Consider the following 6802-nt stretch of genomic DNA (forward strand, 5'->3'; position numbering starts at 1 on the left):
TATCTTGGGGGAAGGGAGAGGAGTTGATAACAGCTGAGATTACAGTAAATAAAACAGATGAAAAGCAATTGTTTGTAGAGAAACAGACTTGGCAAAGCCATGTTGCTGTCAGACTGAAGGGAGCTTGGGCTGTGATAAATATTACCTACAACTATTGCAAGTGGACAGTAATGAAGCTGGAAAGACAGGAGAGGGAGGAGAAGTGGAGAAAAGACCTGTCTTTTGGGTCCTTATATGCAAAATGAGATGCATGCAAATATATCTCTTACATGAGTGCCTCTTAAAGATACTTGAAAATCTCCTATACAGAGAAATGAATTCTGATTGAAGGATCTGGGAAGAACACAGAGGCAGAATTCAATTTAAAGGAGTGGTTAAGAACACACCTAAAATACTTGCTTAAGGGCACTCTCTACAGAATGTTCTCTTGCAATGTTTTCCCCTTCACTGTTTCTTTCTGCCCCTCTCCTCTCTGCCTGAGAATAAGCAATAGTTGCCATCTAGAGGGATGCTGGTACGATTTTTGTGCAGGGACAGCAGGTATTTTGGCTTTGGTTCTTGGATACCTTGCAAGGTGCATGGGAGGATCAAAGGACCAGAATAAACTCAATGCATGTGAGTTTAATTCAAATGTGACTTGAATGAGTTATGTACTAGGCTTTGGGATTTGAGTGTGTGAGTGTAGAAGGAAATTTAATCACCAAATATAGTCACTTAGAAAAACACCATTCCAAAAGCTTTTCTTCATTTTGAATTGTTACATAATTTTATTAAAATTATTATTACTATATAATTATTCAATTATTATACTTTTGGTGGTAAAATATACATAACATAAAATTGACCATGTTAACCACTTTTAAGCATAAAATTCAGTGGCATTAGTTACATTCACTATCTTGTGCAACCATCACCAGTATGTAGATATTTCCAGAACTTTTTCATTACTCCAAACAGAAACTCTATAACCATCAGGTAATAACACCTTACTTCCCCTTCCCCCAGTTTTTGGTAACCTTTAATTTACTCTGTTTCTATGAATTTGCTATTGTAGTTACTGCATACAATAGAATCCTACAATATTTGTCCTTTTGTGTTTGGATTATTTCACTTACCATAATGGTTTCAAGTTTCATTTATGTTGTGTCATGTGACAGTACATCACTCCTTTTTTATGACTGCCTACTATTTCATTTGTGGATATCCCACATTTTGTTTATCCATTCATTCACTGATGGAAATCTGGGTTGTTTCCATCTTTAAAATATTTTGAATAATGTTGCTGTGAACAAATACCTGAATTCCTGCTGTCGATTCTTTTGAGTATACCAAGGCGCTGAATTTTTGAGGTACTGTCAACATGTTTGCCAGAGTAGCTACATATTTTACATTCCTATTAGCAATGTACAAGGTTCCAGTTTCTCCATGTCCTGGCCAACATGTCTGTCTTTTTTGTTTGGGGGGGGGGGATAATAATCATCCTAATGGATGCTGAGTGCTACCTCATTGCCATTTTGATTTACATTTCCCTAGTGACTAGTGATGTTGAGCATCTCAGGGCTTGGGATTTCACACCCATTTCTTATTTGGTTTTCCAAACAACTATTGGTACCACCATTTTGTGGATATTGAAACTGAGGTGCTTATACTTTGTGTCTTGACCAGTTTCAGTTTTAAGGGTTGAAGTCAAGATGGAAATGCAGATGGGACTCCAACTCCAATGACCCTTTTTAGTTTGTAAAATGTTAAGCACCTTACAATACAAGGCAATATATATATTTTTTTTTACAAGAAGGCAATTTATTTTAACAGAAATAATTTGAAGAGTCCTGTTCATAGACGGCGACCACGGCGACCCCCCTTCCTGCGGGTGCTATCGTAGGGAATGGGGGTGACATCGTCAATCTGCCCAATTTTCATTCCTGAGCGAGCAAGAGCTCTGAGGGCTGACTGTGCCCCAGGTCCAGGAGTCTTGGTCCGATTTCTTCCTGTAGCCCGGAGTTTGATGTGGAGGGCAGTGATGCCCAGTTCCTTGCACCTCTGGGCCACATCCTGGGCTGCAAACATAGCAGCATATGGCGGGATTCATCTCGGTCAGCCTTCACCTTCATCCCACCAGTTACACGGCAGATGGTTTCCTTGCCAGAGAGATCAGTGACATGGACAAAAGTGTCATTGAAGGATGCAAAGATGTGGCAGACACCAAATACGTTTTCTCCTTCAGCCGCCTGAGGTCCGAGGCTGATGACCTGTTCTTCCTTCTTTTTCTTCCCCTTGTGAGGTGACATTTCTGCGCGTCTTCTCCAGACTCCGCCACCAGAAAGAGTACAAGGCAATATTAATACTATTTTTCCAAGGCAAGATGTGAGTCAAGGATTTGGGCAAGCCTTCTTTTCAAGCATGAAGATGGCGTGCTCATGAAAAACAAAAATCTTTTTAAGAATGGATAGTAGTTACCCTCACCTAAACTTAAGGGATGGAATACACAGGCAACATCATTGAAATGCTTACCCACAATTTATTGCTCCAGCAGGGTCAGGGAGAATAAGATCTGCTTCCCATTCAGCATTGATAGCTCTAGAGAAAACAGAAGGCAGACATTTGGCCAAGAAAAAAAATCTTCTACAATCTTGGACCTGAATTTTATTTTATTTTTTTTTCCTGGGCTTAGCCTCACATTCCTAGAAAGCAAAGATCCTATTTTACTTGGAAGGAATTACAGGTCATTTATGCAAAATCTTCATTTTTTTTTTTTTTCCTGAAGGCACACGCCACCTGGTGGAAAGATCTGGAAGCACAAAGCTGTGTTTTTCCTCCCTTTAACTTTACACTTTCTAGAACTTGCTCAGATTCCTTGATTGCTGTCGTTTTCTGGGCAAAGCATCCTAAGGTGAGAGGATTCAGTGTTTTCTCTTTGGTGACTGGTTATTTGCTTGTTTTTCAATTTTATTTTCATGGCATTGGATTTGGGGCAAAGGACATCCCCTTGTCTTTCAAATGATGTCCAGAGTAAGGTTCTAATTGTCTTGCAGTCCTGAATTCACTTTAGAGGCAGAAGACGTCAGTCCCTCTGTGTTGGGAGAAGTGCAGAAATGGGCATGGAGATGAACACTGAGCTCAGCATTCAGAACAGCCATGACAGACCCTGATCCATGACAGATCTTGATTTGTTCTATGTAGATGACTTTCAGGGGAGCAGAGCCTTTGTGCTGTCCCTGAAATCACTGAAGTTCAAAGTCCAGGGTGGAGCAACTTCTACCAGAATAGCCCCTGCAGCTACAGGGTACATACCTCACCACCCTGCCTTGTTCCTGCTGGCTTTGGGGGATCTAGCAAATGCAGTTGCTTCCAGAGTTGGCACCTGGGAATCTGAATACACTGCAGGCAACACAAGTATTTTCCACTTGACAAAGGTTTGGATCTGCATGGACTTCTTTTAGACAGTATTCTTACAGATCCAGGCAGTTGACTTTCTGCTAATGAAACTGTTTGGGAGGGTGCAGCAGCATTACTGATGGTGAATCTGGAAGATGAGTCAGAGGGATTCATGTGCTTTTTTCCTTCATGAGGATCTTTCTCAGTTTCCGTCATCTTAAATGCCATGCACTCCATGTTGGCTCACTCAGCTCCCAGCCAACATGGAATATACTGGTTTCTTTTCATTTTTCACGTGTAGGTTGCTTGAATTGAGCAGGGAATATAGAAATCATTGTCTGTTCCTTTCTCCTCTGCTGCTTGCAGTCTCTTTGTAACAGGGTGGTCACCAGGAAAGGGGGAGGTTCCAGGTTCCCTGCCCCACCCAAATGGAGGGTGGAGCTGAGCAGGGAGAGAAGCTGCAGAGGAGACTGAGGAAGGAAGGAAGCAGGACGGAGATCCAGAAGGAGACCTGGAGGAGGCACATGTTGCTGAGAGACACATAAAGAAAATACACTTGCCTTTTGGTCGTAGACTGGGTGACACAGATGTGGGTGAGAGACCCGTGGGGAGATGACAATGGTCGTTTTTGTCTTGATTTTGATTTTGCTCTTTTTCTTCCAAAATTGTCTGGTGGTTTCTGATCCTTTTCTGTGGGTCTCCACTGGAAGATGCTTTAGACCTATGGCAAGCTTTGGGGCCTTGCTCTGGGCCAATCCTGCTTGGGTGGACTTTTACCCACAAGGGGACGGGTAACTTTGGGTGCTTGATTTTAGAAACTAGATTCTTTGCCTTTCCTGTATTGTTTCCTAATTGTATTAAAGTTCCTTCCCATTAAAGTCTCATATGTTTTGTGTTGATGTGGCAGATGGCAGAACCTATTTAGAGCAGGCAGGTCTGCGGGGTCTGGGCTGCCCCTCTCCCTGCCCTGTAACATCTTCTGTGCCTGACCGGGGCTATTTAAAAGGTTTCCACTTTAAATTTGGTGAGCAGTTGGCTTTCTCATGCTTGTCTAGGGGGACCAGAATTGCCTTCAGCCCAGTAAAGGGTTCAGGAAGGGTGAGGGGCCACCTAGTAGCTTGCTAGGTGCTGGTGAGTGGGTGTCTTGCTCCATTTCCTCCTCAATGTCCGACAGCCCATCTCTCCCTTTCTTTTTCCCCTTTGGCATTTATTCCTGTAGCCACTGGGCTCCTCTTAGCCAAACTTTAAGCCAATACGTAGGGCCTCTCAGAGCACTGGTCCCTCTGCCTACATGATTTCCCCAGTAAAAGCCTATGTGTGCATAGGCGGCCACCTTCCTCCAGCTAATGCCCAGTTCTTGTTCCTGAGCTTTGACTCATATTTATCATGTGCTGGTTCTGACTGTGCAGTAGGCAGATTTGCTTCTTGTCTCCTGGACACTGTTCTTTTCTTTTGAAATAAATGTGTGTATATAAATAAATGTATAAATATTTCTTTGTATCTGAAAATGAGTAAAGTGTTTCCACTTGATGGAGTCAGATGCCTTTTGATGAACTCCAGGATTTGGGACTTAGTTCATACTGGCCAAATGCCTTCAAGGCTGCATCTCAACTAGGATTTGATTGGATAGCTAGAAGACAGCGTGCTTTGGATCATTGGAGAATGGGAATTGTAACAAAGCCCGGCTCATCAAAAAGCTGGAATTGAAACAACTCACAATCTGAAATATATATAATTTGTTTATGAATTTAAAGGACAGACTGAACATATTTTCACAGGTTTGGTTCTTGATAGCTTAATCTCTTCTTTATATGGCAAGTGAGGTGCCATATTGTCTATAGTCTGGTTAGAAAATCAATTCAGAATTTCTTTTAGCACAGAAGATCCCTATTAATTGTCTACGATGATTCATTTTTTTGTTCTTTTTTATTGAAGCAATGTTACATTATAACATTATATAGGCTTCAGGTGCACATCATTATATAGATCAAGGTCTGGGTGGATGCTGCATTAATTTCACCACGAAAAGCCCATTTATATCCTTCACCATACAATAGACCCTTTTCACCTGATTGACTCTACCCTCCATCCCCCTTTCTTTCTGGTAACCACTAGTTTAGTCTTATGGTCTAAAAGTTTACTTTTGTTTCATTTAGTTCATTCATTAGTTTTGTTGCTCTATATACCACATATAAGTGAAATCACATGGTATTGTCATTCTCCATCTGACTTATTTCACTAAGCATAATTCTCATCCATGTTGTTTCAAATGACAAGATTTCATCTTTTTTTTTTTTTAGTAGCGAAGTAATATTCCATTGTGTGTATATACCATATCTTCTCTACCCAATGGTGATCAATTTAAAAAGCTCCTTTCAGCTTTCCAAGACCTTGCTGAGCCCTTGGTTAGGCTTCTTCATGGGGTCTGGTCCAGCAGTTGTCACCTTCTGGAGGAGTCTCTGGCAACATTTTTTTCCACTTATGGGTAAGAATCTATGGATGTATACTTTTGTGATAGGCTGAAATGACCCCCCTCCCCAAAGATATTCATATCCTAATCACTGGAGCCTGTGAATGTTACCTTACATAGAAAAAAGGTCTTTATAGAGGTGATCAAGTTAGAAGATCTTTAGATGGGGAGATTGTCTTAGATTTTCTGGGCAGGTTCTTAATACCATCCCGTGTATCCTTGCAAGAGACAGGTAGGAAGGGATTTCACCCAGGCAGAAAAGGAGATGTGATCATGAAGGCAGAGATTGGGTTGATGTGTCCACAGCTAAGAGATGCCAGAGCCTCCCCAAACCAGGAGAAGCAAGCAATAGATCATCCCCAGGGGCACTTGAGGGCTTATGGTCCTGCCGACACTTGATTTGGGTCCAGTGATACTGTTTTCAGACTTGTGATTTCAGAAATATGAGAGAATAAATGTGTTTTTTTCTTTAAGTGACTAGGTTTGTGGTAATTTGTGGCATAGGAAAATAACGTGACCTTGAAGCTTAAGGTCCATTAGCTTTACATCAAATCTAGCTGTAGTTGAACTGGCGAAAGGTGGAGTGAGAGGTTGAAAAAGGGTGGGAGAGTCCATCTTCAAAAGGTATTTGCAGCTTCTGCTCATCTGCTAAGAAAGTCAGCAGATTCTGACTATGGGGACTGTGGGGGTTCTTTGAGTCTCAACTGTTCCCCCGCATTGGGCATTTTTGTCACTGCTCTGTGTGTTTATTTTGGTAGAAACTTTAAAGAAGGAGCTAGGTGAGGACAATGAATTATTTTATACAGTACTGCTTGGGAGAAGTAGGGACTAGAATCCTATGAGATAAAATTGAGCTAGCAGTTTTGAAGAGTGATTGGGAGAAAACAACAGATGTAAGTCCCTGGGGCTCAACACAAGAAAATAGGAAATCTGGAGTTGCTACATACCCAGAGATGG

General features: G+C 41.6%; 1 pseudogene; it reads right to left on the reverse strand.

The window, feature by feature from the left end:
* Nucleotides 1-1832: 1832 nt before the first annotated feature.
* Nucleotides 1833-2300, reverse strand: LOC119256955 (40S ribosomal protein S14-like; annotated as a pseudogene).
* Between the last annotated feature and the right edge of the window lie 4502 nt (nt 2301-6802).

Source organism: Talpa occidentalis, unplaced genomic scaffold (assembly GCF_014898055.3).
Source record: "Talpa occidentalis isolate TD23 unplaced genomic scaffold, MPIMG_talOcc4v2.1 talOcc4.4, whole genome shotgun sequence".
Classification (NCBI taxonomy): domain Eukaryota; kingdom Metazoa; phylum Chordata; class Mammalia; order Eulipotyphla; family Talpidae; genus Talpa; species Talpa occidentalis.